Raw genomic sequence first — 15,917 nt, 5'->3', positions numbered from 1 at the left:
GTAATTTCCGCATCTTACTCGCTTGTTTTCCTTGGCAAACGTCAAGTCTGCACGCCACAGTATGTACTCTTTCTAAACTTCACATGGTTTTAATGTCAAATTAGCTGTGCACATTCGCTATGCTAGATCCAATATGTTCGCAAACGTGGTTCAACCTCCTGCAGACGCCAAAAGACCCGTCGAATGCCCCTCGATATTACCACTTCTAGGCTTCGGAAAGCGTCTGCGCTCTTAAATAATAGAGAAGTGACAATGGACTAAAAGATCACTTTAAGCAAAGAGCATGCCTCAAGGGTTGTTTACTCTGTATTCTTGCTGCAAAACTAGTTATTCAATATTCATTCTCGTCTTTTATACTTCCCTTTCTCTGTCATTCCGTGAATTTGCAGCTTATTTACATGGCCTCATTTTGTCTTCGTCATCTGCGGTCCTCCCTGTGTCCCGAACAAGCCTGTATGTACTCAATTACCGTGCTCCTTGTTTCAAATTCGCCGGAAGCCTTTTTAAGCGCAACCAAAATGCACTCCCACACCGCTCCTACCGGTACACTGATGTAAAATGCATAGACGCATTAATGAAAACTTTCTATCTTACCAACCTTACATTCTCCCCATTCGACACGCATGAGGTCTAACAGCTACGGTTTCCAAGCGTGCCAGAACAAATCTAACTGCTTCCTTTTGAAAGAAATTGCAGGACCGCGTTCCAAAACGTGTTGTATAAAGGTCCTCTCGGCTTTTATCAGTGCTTCTTTACTTACACCTGACCGCTCTTAACCCTCGCCCTCGATCGTACCGACCAGATCCGGCGGGACTGTCTTTACCGAAGACTCCTTAGTGTAAACCACCATGACAAACATTTTATGCCTTGGTCTAGTTTGGCCTAGTTTGGAGACCCTTGCCTAACAATCAAGTAGAGCCGCATATGCATAGTAGCGGCTATATCATGCAGAGACGACATGAGACAAATGTGCTGGTGACTTCCATAAGGAGATGGCTGCGAATCGCTCTAGATGAAGGCTCAGCCGCCAGGAACGCTTCGTGCCAATGAACCACCATACGTCATTAGTTCGGGCTCTTGGACGAGCACTTTCCAGATTCCTCCGAACGGCACTATTTCACCCACATATATGCGACTGTGTTAGGTCAGAATGAACATTAGATACAAAGCGTTTAAATCTTTCTTTACTCTGAGATTAAACAAAAAGGTGCCAATTACGCCCCAAATTGCGCCTTAGTTTCGCTACCATACCCTGGGGCGAGTAGCTTTATGACACTTAACCGCTCCTGCTGCCAAGCGTATTTGGCAGACAATGAGCGCGAAGGAGTAGTCGAATCGAGAAGTCAAGGCCACGAGAGTCACTAAACTATGAGCTTACCCGCTAAGTTTGTGAATGCTTGGGTTGTTTTGGTTTCGTATGTGATGTGTAAATGCCGAAGTCAATTCAAGTTATGATGGCAATGACATGATGGAGGAATTCGGAAATTTCGACCACCTGGGGCTCATTAACGTGGCTTTTTTTATTTTGTTGCCTCCCTTGAAAAGCGGCCACCGCGGTCGGGATCGAGCCCGCGTCCCTTTAGTGTTTGGTTGAGCGCCGTAACCACTGAGCCGCAGCAGCAAGTGGAAGGTGGGGGCTGCAATTTCTAAAATTTTGCGATTACGATTGATGCCATCTACTCTACCAGAAGGAGGTGCGTTGTTGTCAACGGCACACTTGAACGCGGGCAGAATTTCTCCCGCTTAAATTTAATCTGACTTGCAGAGGAATAAAGAAGCCTTAAATATTTGATGCAGCTGTGGCTGAAGTATTTCGCTGTGCGCGTAAAACCAAACTGAAACCTGACACATGGTTGATTGATGTTAACACTCTGAGAAAATAATTTCAATGCGATGGCACTAGTTTTTGTAGGAAGCAATCGGCGATACAGTTACAAAAAAGAAGACTTACTAGATTTACGGGGCAGTATTTATTTTTGTGATTTAAATATAAAAAAATGTCTTACCGAGTATACAACAACCAAGATTTCATGTGTTTCATAAAACAAAACCGGAATGTCCTGAAATGAGCTGTTTGAGCAAAAAAAAAAAAAGAAAAAAATAAGGCTTTTTCGGCCGCGTAATACAGCTGACATACGTTTTTAGGCAGTTCAATCACGTTAGCTAATGGGCAGATGAAGTAATCGCTAATTATTTGAATGCCTAACTACTAGAGCATGGCACCTCTTTGTATGTGCTATTTTGAACTCGCCATTTGTAATAACTGCCCTAAAAATATAAAGTAAGCGCTCTGATTAAAAACAAAAATGTCGATCATTTGTCGCGCAGTTAGAAAATTCTCCGTGCTATGTCTGTGCTGAATAGAGTCGAGCAAATTTCGCCCCTTTAGTACACTCGCGGCACTTGACCTACTTTGTCTAGCCCGTACTGCTCTTGGCATAGCCGGAACAAGAAGGTCAAAGAGCGCTTGTGGTGATGGAAGACATCCACTGGTAAACGCTATTTTCAGCGCAACGCAGCCGCGCAACTGTCAGATTTTGAGAGAAATAACCAAACATTTGTTTAGTGACAGCACCCTGAGTAATAGAGTTTTTGAAAATTCTGAAAGGCCAAATGGATGTTACTAATCTTCAACTACATATCTTTGATTGCAACAATATGCCTGGGTGTAATATCTCAACGGTTAGTTATTGGTATATTCTTGACTGGCATGCTCATTACCATGATTACTCATTTGCCTAATCCTTGTCAGCAGTGGTATTTTCGTGCCAACAAAGTTGTCAGTTGTCTTTTCATCCCAAAAGCATATTTGTTGCGAGCGAGGGCATTGTGTGGCAGCTTTTTCAAGTGACTATGAAAACACGACTCTCCGAATCACATAGACACTCAGGGGATAGAAATGTGATAGCGCCTTTGTCGGTCAGTCATCGTCGGGATGTATTTGTCAGTCATCAGCGGGATGTAACAGAGTGCTTGACGTGCTTCTTCGCTGCTGCGGCACCAAAATGCAAAATCACTGTACTTCAACTATTTTTATGACGCCTGAATTTATTGAAGTACTTGCAAGAGCTATTTAAATCGAGTGTCCCTTCAATATAACATGCTTGGTTTATTCTTCTGCAAGATTTATACTATAATGTTATTAGGAAGAAGACATTCACCAATAGAAACACTATACATGCTTGATACAACACTGTTTTTTCTACGTCAATGCTATCGTGCCTCTAAAAAAATATAACTTGCGCCTTTGCAAAACAGTGCGCTTGGACTTGAGGGAATGTCTTCGAGGCAAGAAATCTAAGGTTTACTTTTTACCTCCTAGAAAACCACTTTCTCATCTGCATTGAAGTGTACAATTGGGGGTCTATATACAGAAGTTCTATATTTTCAATTAAATCCGTGCATTCGTGCTTGCATAGAACCATTTTTAGGATACTATATTTATTCACTTGACCACAAAAACATCTAAAGCCCACGGGCTTTGAATGATGTTTTCATCATCATCATCATCATCAGCCTGACTATAGCCACTGCAGGGCGAAGGCCTCTCCCATATTTCTCCAATTAACCCTGTTCTGTGCTAGCTGCATCCACTTGATCCCTGCGAACTTCTTAACCTCATCCGCCCACCTTGCTTTCTGCCGCCCCCTGCTACGCTTTCGTTCCCATGAAATCGTTTGTTACCCTAAGCGACCATCGGTTATCCTCTCTTCGCACTACATGTCCTGCCCATGCCCATTTCTTCTTCTTAATTTCCACTAGAATTTCAGTAACTTGAGTTATTTCTCTGACCCACTCTGCACGCTTCCTATCTCTTAATGTTACCCCTACCATTTTCCGTTCCAGAGCCCTCTGGGTTTTGGAACAATTATTTCCAGCTGTTAAATTACATACCTAAAATAACTTTTTTTTTATATACCTTCCTCTCCGTTGGTTAGGTAGTTCACTGACCGACCGACCGAAGGACCGATTTAATATTTTATTTATTTATTTATTTATTTATTTATTTATTTATTTATTTATTTATTTATTTATTTATTTATTTATTTATTTATTTATTTATTTATTTATTTATGAATAATTAATTAATTAATTATTATAAGTTATTTATTTATTTATTGAAATTCTGCCTCCACGGTCTGGGTTCGACTCTTAAGTGCCATAGCACTTTAGCCTCAAACCCACCAAGCCACCGCATCCGAGACTCGCTTAAGTGTCTAGGGTGGCTTATAGGGGGTGCAAACATTACATTGCTCTCAAATGCCAGCACAAAGCGAATTTCATCCAGTGCGACCTTCTATTCAGTTCCGAGAAACTTGTAGCTTATTAAATATACAACGATGGTCTTCGCGGACCACAGAACTTATCTTTACCGCCAATAGAGGATAAACAGAAACACTTTTAGTGAAGGCTCCGTATTAAAATTTTGGGGCTTCACTTTTGTCGACGTTCGAGGGATATTACTGGGACACAAACAACTTCCTAAACGTGCAGCAGTAAGGCTTCTAACACAAACGCATTAAAAAGGGGTTAGCACACAAAAACAAAAGTTATTAAGCACTCCCCTGGCTTCATATATTGGAAAATACACTCATGTCTTCTCTTAAGGGGAGGGACAGTTTGAGGCTGTATTCGAGCAACCCATAGTTTTCATTATTACCTGAATATTTTTTTTTATTTATAGTTTAAGCAGTTCGATCTGATAGTCAAACGACAAAACTCAGACCGATTTTATTTACATGATTGTTAAGATCATGAAATGGAATCAGATATAAAAGTGATTTGCCTCACTTTCCTCATATATATAAGGGCACACAGCGCTGAAAATTTTCGCTGCTTTTACCTTTGGGAGTGGTTTGCTGCAGTAATTTGGGTACTAGGGTGCAATCTCTGTGAGAATTTTTCGCAAATCAGTAGCCGAATAAGTGCGCAGTAGGTGCTAAGCTCCTAACAACATTTCGTGTTGCATAAAGAAGGGCTGATAATGTTGTTGCGTACAGTTCAAACGGAATATATTTCTCCAACGTAAAGTAGTTCCAATTAACTTGAACTTAAGAGCCGTTATTGGTTATATATTTGCTGCAGAGAGCATCCTGATGTTGTCCATTTCATAACAGGCTCAAGAAAAGACTTCGGCAGCCGACTAATTTATGGCGTGAGCTCTGCATGGTTTTACACAGCACAGCGATAAAATCAGCCAGGTCAATGGGGTCTGGAGCAATGTGTCCTAGCATAGAGGCTCACTCATACTCTTGACGTTGTGTTTTATCTCAAATCATTACACTGTCTTACCGTTAAGCGATAATATATCAGTATCGCTACAGATTGCTGGATGGCAGCCACTGCAATGCCGTTAAAAGACACTGAACCATGGCGAAAATTAGGCTAATATGTTGATTTGCTGAAACATTCATAGCTACCTCTGCGCTCCGGTTTTTAACAACAAAAGTTTCGGTTGATCTCCAAATATCTATACATTTCGATTCTGGAAGCCGCGCAGAAAGAAAAGATTAATATTTCGAGACATCCCCGCTATCGTGAGGCGGACTCTTGGTGGACTCCAGGACTTACATGGTCATTTATCTTCTCCCGTCAAAATCAATCTTCATGTGATTGCACAATGAAGTCATTAACCGCCACCTAAACACGAGGCAGGTCATTTATGTTCTCAAATTTGATATTTATACTTTGTAGCTGGGCTAGCCGTTTTTTATATCCTAACCGCTTGGCTAACACTACTCATTTTATTGGTGTGCTATATTCTTCTGTTTTACTTCTAAAATTCTCAGAATATCCCGCTTGCCTAATACGGAGAACTAATGGAGAACTGAGCTAGCTACGACATGTATACGTCGCAATATCAGGGGACCGACATCGAACGACCTTCTAGGATGTCAGCTGCCACCGTATTGGGACTTGCGAAAAGTGCATTGGACTTTGGAAACAAACTTCAAAGAGCAGTTTTCCCCTCAAAGGCAGACAAGTGTGCAAGATGGTTTTGAAGTACTTTCTTTTCCTTCGAACCAGAGCCGTTATCAGGTGGCCATTAATTTGTCACGATTTATTTGCCATAAGGCTGCCCGAGCGCCGGTGATTGACCAGCATTCTTTAGATGTAATACGATTTATTACAGGTCTATATAGGGGTTTGATCTTTCACAAAGCAGCAAGCTTTGTACTCCGTCGAGAAAGAGCAAAATATATGTGGAAGCAATAAGCCAACCCACGTCTCTTACCCGGTGGGTTCTAAAAATTTGTTTTATCACGTTTATTATATGAAGAGCACGTAAGCTTCAGTAATAACGGTTGTAGACAATTTCAAGCCCTTTCCTCAAAAGAGCAAAACGAGCGCGCCCAATCCCTTAATAAAGCACAAATAAAGTCTACTTCTGCCTGCTTTCATTCCAGCCTTCACGAGGACGGCTGGTAGCTTGGTTGTTTTGTTTTTCTCTGTTTCGCTGTGTTTTGTCATAAATGCGAAGATCGGATAATAAATTTAATTCTAATAACAGTGACATACTGGAAAATCAGGAACGAAGGTGTGTTACAAAATATCTATAGTAATGTTGTAGGCTCTACTAGAAGTAGTAGAAGCCAGTATTTGCATTTTAGAGGCTTGGATATTGAAGAAGATAGCATCATGGATCGCCTCAGCGACCAGATGGGGCGAAGGCACTATACGATGCTTAACTTTAAGCGACAACGCTTTGCAGATTATGACCGAAGCAATCAGATTGCCTCAGACTCTTCACTCCGGTCCAACAGAGGAGGAAAGAAAAAGTTAACGAAATTTGTTGCTCTTAGATCAGTGTGATGGCACAGTACAGCAACAAACTTTGGTGTTAATGTGCTGGGCAAAGCTACTTAGCGCTGCGAACCACGGTAGGATAAAACTGAGACAGTTAAGGTACAGCAATCTAATGTTGTACAGCAGCGTTCGAAGCCTATAATGAACTTGTATGGATCTTTTATAGAAGACAGCGTGCGTGTTACCTGCTAGACACACTGCATTAACTGACAACGGAGACTAGTTAGTTCAAGCCATCATATTTCGACAGGTTTCTTAGTGTTCTCTGGTATACAACTTCGACCCCGACAAAGACACGAATGAAGCAAAAGAGGAAGATTTCTACTGCAAATGGGTAGGCAGCTAAAATTTCTGTCCTAAAACTATGTGAAATATTAGTGTTTTAATTAACTACTAGCATATCTAAAACAGTTGCAGGCCTCTGCATTTTCTTTTCCTTCTTTCTACAGCCACAACAACAACAGTTATGCAGACAAAATGCAGTTTATCAAGTTACAGGCATTTCGTGTAGATATACTATACTTGCTTCTTGATAAACGTGGTGCGAGAAAATAGGAATTTGAGGAGGACCTTATCATGATAGGTTAGGGCCAGTAACATAAGGATACTACAAAACATAAAAACGTACCATGCAAAGCGTGTATCAAGAACTACAATCCGCTGAACGGAGAAACGCTTTCCTCTTGTAGTTGTTGGGCACGAATAAAAAAAGTAGCGAATATTACATCACTATCGACTGACAGGCGACTCGGCACGACGGGATTTTTAAGCCTACCCTGCCCTGCCATACTCCTTTTGTCCATAGAAATTTAATTGACCTAATTTGTCTGTTGCCAGCATCGTTTGCGCAATATTTCACGTCCAGTCTACGTTGAAGCGTAAGTTTCGGAATGGCGTGTTGTAGGTGTGGGTGTGCATTTCCTACGTGCGGGTCTTGGACTCGATAACAGGCGTTCATTTCCGCTGCTAATTAGCTTGAGAGCACGCTGAACAATTCGCACGGCGTATATTTGATTATCGAATTACTGAAGCCCACCAGGCCCGAGTGTCTCACAAGCGTTCGATGAATGGATCAAGGCACATTATACTATATTATAGTTTAATGAGTACACGCGCTGTACACATTCCATGCGTTGCTATACATGCTGGTCACATCTCATTTCAGGCTTTAACTTCGACCAATATCGGGGTTTCGTTAAATAAGTTGGCCTTTCTGATGACAGAAAGGGATCGATCGATGAACAAAACTAAACCCCCGTACACGTATAACTCTGTATTTCTTTTGATAGTTGTCTGGATCTATTGATAGTTACTTGAATTTGGATTATCATTTGTGACCTTAGACCAGTTTTACTAAGCAGTATACTTGGTGGGCGATTTTACAGATACATTATATTAGACAGACTAATTCAAGTAAGACATGAATTATTATTAACGCGAAAGCTTTACTTCGCTATGTTCACAGATTTCTGTCCGCAGACCGCGTCCGCAAATTAGTGTCTCCAGCAGTTCCGGGTAATTGATGAGTGCTAGAGGTTAATGAGTCGTATCAATCAATAGAGGCGGACGTAATGTATCTGCAGAAAAATAATTAGGCCAATACGTTAATTAGGTAATAATAACAGGCAAGCACGTAAAATTGTGTCTGCAGCAGCTGTGAATATTTGAGAAGTTGTAGGGGTTAATGAGTAGTGTCAATTGATAGAGGGTGATGTAATGTTGTGTGCGAAACAATTATTAGGACGAAAGGGTAATTAAGTAATTAATTAGAGTCAAAAAAATGAAAAAAGTAAAGGCGAAAAAGGTCTCATTAGCGAATGGCTTGATGCCACATTTGAATGTATCAAATACTAAAATAGTTGTTTAAATCAGTCAATTAGGGTGCCGTCAAAGATGTGACGGCCCGCAGCTGGAAGTAGAGCTGAAAAAGGGCATAGAAAGAGATTGGCGCACAATTTGAAAGTACCGAAGATCAAAAAAAGGGGAAACAAGAGGCGATTTATTGTGGCGCCAAGGATGTGACGTCACGCAACGGAAGTAGAGCTGAAAAAGGGCATAGGAGGGGATTCGCGCTCAATTTGAAAATACCAAATACAAAAGTAGTTAATGCAGGCAGTTAATTAGGGTGAAGTGAAGAATGTAACGTCAGGCAACCGGAAGTAGAGACGAAAAAAGGCATAGGAAGGGATTGACGCGCAATTTGAAAGTACCGGAAGCTAAAATGGGTAAACAAAAAGTGAAATAATGTGACGTCAAGGATGTAACGTCACGCAACCGGAACTAGAGTCGAAAAAGGGCCTAGGGAAGGATTGGCGATCAATTTGAACGCACTAAAGACTAAAATGAATAAACAAGAAATGAATTAATGTGATGTAGAGGATGTGACGTCACGCAAACGGAAGTAGAGCCAGAAAAGGGCATAGGAAGGAATTGGCTCGCAATTTGAAAGTACCAGAGACTAAAATGGGCAAACAAGAAGTGAATTAATGTAACGTCAGTGATGTAACGCCCCGCAACCGGAAGTAGAGCCGGTGAAGGATATAGGAAGGGATTGGTGCGCAATTTGAAAGTACCAAAAACTAAAATGGCTAAACAAGGAGTGAATTAAGGAGAAGCAACCAACAGCAGCATCCGTGCTTTCGCATTACTTCATAGCAGATTCTGCAGTGCTCTTTAATCTGTCCCGGATAAGAATGCGTGGCGAGGACAAGCCAATGCAAGAAAGTTATCTAAAGTTTAGTATTTTATACCAATCGTTAACAAGCAACGTTGGTATCATAAAGTTGCTATGCATATGTATATATATATATATATATATATATATATATATATATATATATATATATATATATATATATATATATATATATATATATATATATACAGGTTATGTTGCGAGAACATAACGTACTAGACTGCTAAAAGAGTATACAGCGCAGTATACGCTTCATTAAAGGAAACATTTTTTACTTTTCATTTCACTCGACGTTTCGATCGGAGACCGATCTTTCTCAAGAGTGAATCTTCTTGGATCGTGTTGCTGCTTTTAAGCGTTTGGACACAGACCACACCTGGGTAGGAAAACAAAACGTGAGAGACAGACGAAAGAGACAGATGCAGTAGGGAAGGATGATGTCCAGGTGTGCCATCCCAGAGCTGCGCCTGGGATGGCACACCTGGACATCATCCTTCCCTACTGCATCTGTATGTCTCTCACGTTTTGTTTTCCTACCCAGGTGTGGTCTGTGTCCAAACGCTTAAAAGCGGCAACACGGTTGAATCTGGCATTTTCAGGGCTTTCCAAGTTCCGTTAATCACCTTGTATTCACCTTGTAATATGCCTTGCATTCTACACTCAGTAACATAAGGAAAATTTATTCCCAACATTACAATCATGTGGGCTCGCCATCACCCCCAAAACGTGGGTCTGAATATATATTTCACTAGCGTGAGTAAAATAGTAATGCCGCCGCAAAGGTTTGGAGATACCTACGTACATACTCGTAAAGTGGAACAATTACTGCTGCATAGTTTCTGCGAATACTGCATAATTAAAATAGCTTTTAGAGTAAAAATAGCCTTTATTCATTGCATAGATATGCTTGGGACAGCTTTTTTTTTATTACAGAGTTCTGCAGCGCCCGAAGGCATTATTGCAGGGAGGGAGATGACAAATAACATTACTGGAAAGGCCAGAAGTACAATAAAAATTCATAAAAATTAAGAAAATAACACGACGCACGTGATAAGACCGAATGAAAAACATGCATTGAAAGGACGCAACTGCGCGACGAATAAAGGGATGAAAACACTAAAAAAAATGAAGAAAACACGCGCCAGAAAACTGCGCGCCACGTCACACATCTGATAAAAAAGCCCGAAATGAACTTTCCGTGCAGCACTCAGTGATGCCAGCTGGTAGTCTGTTCCACTCATTGATCGTCATTTGAAAGAACGAGGTTTTATACACATCTGTCCGGCATTTTATTTTTCTGATCTTCCACTGATGATCACAAAGCGCAAATTTTTTTCGCATCGGCCTAGAATTTCCCAAGCGGGACCCTTGAGAGCCAAATGGGGGAGTATGTACTCAGTTAGCCCTTTCCACGCCTATATGATGCTCAGATGGAAAAAGCCCAATTTGGGCTTGCCGGCTCGATCCTTAAACGGGGCCCTCATGGGTATTATTGTGGTTTCTCAAGCCCAACTTACCCACACGGGCCCCAAGTGGGCCACGTAACGTGTGCCACTTGGGATAACTCACATTAGAAAGTTCGTTAAAAGAGCTCACATTTCGTAGCGCATGAATATTTAGGGCGCATTTCCTGCAGTGAGAGGGTAGTGAAAAAAAGATATTTTGTTTTTGACAAAGGCTGCCGCTGCCATAATTCTTAGTCTTCCGGTTTTGGAAACGCAAACCCGTTTTTCTCTCATGGTCTTTACAAAGCCGCTGCGCAAAAGACGTCTTTCAAAACATGTCAGATGCAACTCTCATCTAGCTTTGAGGCTTATCAAGCCTCACAGCTTCCATTTATAGGCCACGCTTATTGAAACATACCAAAAAAGCGAAAGCCTAGTGGTGCGCATGTTATCTTCAGTACGCACCTGCGCGTAATAATTGTAGACCGAGCACGTTTTCACAAGCGCTTCTCGGGCGGATTTCATGTGGAGGTTTTGACACAGGCAATACAGCTGTTCACCTGCGGCCCTGGCTTATATACGTAGCGAGATACACACTTTCTTCTTTCAAAGCTCTTCTTTTGTTTTCTTCATTGTCAAAGCTCTTCGTCGGGCCTACGGGGTTGCGAAATCGAGCATGTCCCTTTCTAATAAGAAAGCAGTATATAACTTTTCGCCAACGAAACCCTACGTCGTCCTTGAAAAGTTGCGTCCAGAATGTCGACGACGTCACAGCACGTGACCTCGCAAGAAAATTTCAAGAACTTCACAGCGCTCACGCTAAATATGACGTCACGAGTGAGGCGAATGGGATGAAAACATGAAATCAATGCGAGGTAAATGCTCTGTCTGAAAAGAATCAAGAGGTCATATCTGAAATGTGCACGTTAAGAAGGAAAGAATTTTGCTTACAGAAATATGTTGGTTGTAGTCGAATTTTGAATCCGCGGCCCTAAGGTTGAGAGCCATGCACGCTGTAGACTTGGCCGCACCAGTCGCACTTGTTGGGCTTCTAAACAAGCGGAGGTTTACACGTCTGCCAATAAGTCAAGGAATCTCGCAAGTGAACTATTGATGTGCCATTAACGCTTTTCATATCCAGAGTACGAAATAGTCTTAACTGCCACTCATAAATGAATATTTCATGCTTGCGTCCGCAGTTTGAAAGTGCCAGCTGAAAGTTGATAGGCACTGTCAATTAACTTTTCGCATTATTGTCAGCGGCATCTAGTCTTGGTTAGCATCTAATATACACTTATGTTACATTGTACCTTTCAATCCATTTCCTACATTAGTATTAGGCATCACTTGTAGAAAATAAAAGCGCCGCAGTATAAATATCGAAAATACATTTTCATTTCGTATAATAATTGTATCCGAAACGCGAAGATTATGCAGCATTACTAGCTGCTCTAAATAAGACGTTCGGTCGGCAGCGCTCAGTAGACCACTAAATTTTGGAAGGTAGGCTGCATTGCCTAGTAGCGTGGGACATGAGTTGAAAACTGCAGATTTTTGAGCAAATCATGGACAAATATCGAAGCTTTGACTTCTCAGAGGGGTTTAGAAGTGGACATGGAGTGCGGGGATTATGGTGTGATCACAAATGTAAGTGGTGTCGCCGATAATAATGTTACCTGGAAACGCGGTACCAAAGTGATGTGCTCACTGACGAAGACGACGACGACAAAGCGTTGAGAATCAGGACGACGCACACAGAGTGGACACTGCACGGCTACTGAAGTCTCAGCGCCGAGTTCAGCCCATCGCAGTGCTGTTACATTAAGTGCATCCCCGTAACATCTTGGTGGAGGTCGCGGGTTCGACACAATCTGACGCTGGATCTCCGCAGTGGCCGTCACCTCGGAACCGTCACGATGACAACCGACGCGGCTCCATCTACCTCTGCAACCCCAACTGTCGTCGTAGCCCACCCCCGTGACCCTGGCTCATTCTGCGGTACAGATGAGGTCGACGTCGAGGACTGGCTTTCGCTTTATGAGCGTGTTAGCCAGCACAACAGGTGGGACGCCACGCTGATGCTGGCCAATGTCATCTTCTACCTTACTGGCACGGCACGCGTTTGGTTCGAAACGCATGAAGCAGAAATACCCTCCTGGGATATTTGCAAACAAAAACTCCGTGACCTGTTCGGAAAACCGGTTGGCCGTCAACTCGCCGCTAAGAGGGACCTCGCCAAACGTGCCCAGACATCTACCGAGCCTTATATTACGTATATACAAGACGTTCTGGCCCTCTGCAGAAAAGTTGATAAAGACATGCCAGAACCTGATAAGGTGGGGCACATCCTGAAAGGCATAGCCGACGATGCCTTCAATCTTCTACTCTGTCGGGACTGTACTACGGTTGACTCCGTTTTGCAGGTTTGTCGACATTTCTAGCAGGCCAAACACAGACGCATTGCACATCGCTTCGATCGGCTCCCCAACACTGCCCCTACCTCCACGTGCGAGGGTCTGCCGACCCTAAGGCAACCTTCCAACACTGAAAATGTGACACGCATTGTGCGTCGTGAACTAGAAGCGCTCGCCCCTGCTGCATCCAACCCGCCCTCCTCGGACAGCAACCTAGCGACGATATCCCTCATTCAAGCCGTCGTTCGTCAAGAGGTTGCCAACTTGGGCGTCCCCTGTAGCCACACCGTAGAACAACACAGTTCGAGCTCCGTCCCTCCCATGGTCGCCACCGCTACACCCCGCAACACCTACGCGCCGCGCAACCGATACCGCAATCCTGATGAGTGGCGCACCCCTGACGACAGGCCTATCTGTTTCACGTGCTCGCGTATTGGCCACATCGCTCGCCACTGCCGCAGCCGCTGGACATCACCACCTCGACGTTTTCCTAACGTTGACCGCTACTCCAATTACGGTCACCCCCGTTTCACGCCTCGTTATGAGCCGCCCCGCACCGATACTACTCCGCCTCCTCCTGTGTCCAGTCGGTCTCCTTCCCCGCCAGCCCGCCGTTCCCGTTCACCTCTTCCTGGCCGCAGTTCCTCGCCGTCCTCTGCCGGCCGCTTCAAGGGAAACTAGCCAATGCAGCTCCCGGAGGTGACGCTGCATTGGTACCCCGACCTGGAAATCCTCTACTGCCCATTTCTTCGCCCTGTAACCTCCTGTCCCTGTTCGTGGATGGTGTTCCCGTCTCTGCCCTCATCGACACTGGTGCCCAAGTTTCGATCATGAGCTCATCGTTTTGCCGCCGCCTCAAGAAAGTACAGACCCCCGCCGCTTCGCCCACCGTTCGTGTTGCCGATGGCAGTACTGCTGCCGTCACTGGGCAGTGCACTGCCCGAGTCACCCTTGCCGGTCATCACATCCCGGTTTTGTTCACTGTCCTCAACCAGTGCCCTCACAATGTGATCCTCGGCCTTGACTTTTTAACGGCCCACTCTGCCCTTATCGACTGCTCCAGCGGCCTTCTTCGTTTGGACCTACCTGTCTGCTCAGAACATCCTCCATCTGCACCCCGCCTTCGCTCCACTGAGTTCGCTCGCCTGCCCCCTGACTCTGCTGTTTACCTACCTCTGTCACCTTTCCCGCCTGTGCCTGACGGTGACTATCTTGCTTGCCCTATCACCGAGGTCTTTCTTGACCGCAACGTCGTTCTTCCTCATCTCATCGTACGCGTTACACAGAACAGCACCTACCTTCCTATCCTGAACTTCAGTCTGTCACCCCAAGTTCTTCCCGAAGGAATATCCCTTGCTACCTTGTCCCCTCTCACAGACTGCACCATTTGTGCACTCACTCCTGGTCCACATTCAAGCGTCCTTCCAACACCCGTACTCTCCACCACAATTACCGACCCTATTTCCGCAATGATTGCCTCTGACCTCAGCCCCGAACACGCTCAGGACCTGCGCAACCTTTTGTTATCCTTCTCCGACATTTTTGACTTTGCTGCCGGTTCTCTGGGCCAAATATCAGTTGTGACTCACCGCATTGACACCGGCGATGCAAAGCCTGTACATCGGAGGCCTTATCGTGTGTCCCTTTCTGAGCGCCAAGTCATCCAGCAGGAGGTCGACAAGATGTTGGGCAACGATATCATCGAACCTTCGAACAGCCCCTGGGCATCTCCTGTCGTGCTCGTTAGAAAGAAAGACGACAGTTGGCGCTTTTGTGTCGACTATCGACATCTGAACAAGATTACAAGGAAAGATGTTTACCCGCTGCCGCGAATAGACGATGCCTTGGACTGTTTACATGGAGCCCGCTACTTTTCCTCCATCGACCTTCGTAGCGGCTACTGGCAGATCTCTGTTGACGAACAAGACCGCGAGAAGACAGCTTTTGTCACACCCGATGGACTTTACCAATTTAAGGTTATGCCTTTTGGACTTTGCAACGCCCCTGCTACGTTTGAACGCATGATGGACTCCTTACTCCGCGGCTTCAAATGGACGACTTGTCTATGTTACTTGGATGACGTGATTGTCTTCTCGCCCTCGTTCGAAAGCCATCTTAGTCGCCTTTCTTCCATCTTGGCACTTTTCCGCCGTGCCGGACTTCAACTGAACTCAAAGAAGTGCAGTTTTGGTCGCCGCGAACTTAAAGTGCTTGGCCATTTGGTGAATGCCACCGGCGTGCAACCCGATCCCGACAAAGTTCGCGCTGTCAGTGCGTTTCCATGTCCCCGTTCACCCCGTGATGTCCGCAGCTTTATAGGAATGTGTTCTTATTTTCGCCGGTTTGTCCCAAACTTTGCCGCTGTTGCTCGTCCTCTCACCAACCTGCTGAAGAAAGGCGTTCCTTTCTCATGGGGACCAGAACAGGCTAACGCATTCTCCACCCTCATCGCTATTCTCACCAATCCTCCTGTGTTGGCCCATTTCAACCCGTCTGCCCCGACGGAACTTCGCACCGACGCCAGTGGCCACGGGATTGGTGCCATTCTTGCACAGC

The 15,917-nt window shown here is 44.2% G+C and overlaps 1 long non-coding RNA gene across 8 annotated transcripts in view; it reads right to left on the bottom strand.

Annotated features, from left to right (window-relative positions):
* LOC146185294 (uncharacterized) overlaps positions 1–12,094 on the bottom strand; it is a 63,757-nt gene extending 51,663 nt beyond the window's left edge. For all 8 annotated transcript variants that reach the window (XR_014707783.1, XR_014707784.1, XR_014707787.1 and 5 more), the window contains exon 1: positions 11,899–12,094. This is a non-coding gene — a long non-coding RNA (uncharacterized LOC146185294). The remainder of the gene's footprint in view (positions 1–11,898) is intronic.
* Positions 12,095–15,917: the final 3,823 nt, after the last annotated feature.

This window comes from Amblyomma maculatum, chromosome 6 (assembly GCF_055883805.1).
Source record: "Amblyomma maculatum isolate TAMU_Amacu chromosome 6, ASM5588380v1, whole genome shotgun sequence".
Lineage (NCBI taxonomy): Eukaryota > Metazoa > Arthropoda > Arachnida > Ixodida > Ixodidae > Amblyomma > Amblyomma maculatum.
Note: the sequence above shows the minus strand (reverse complement) of the source record. Positions and strands in the feature narration are given on the sequence as shown.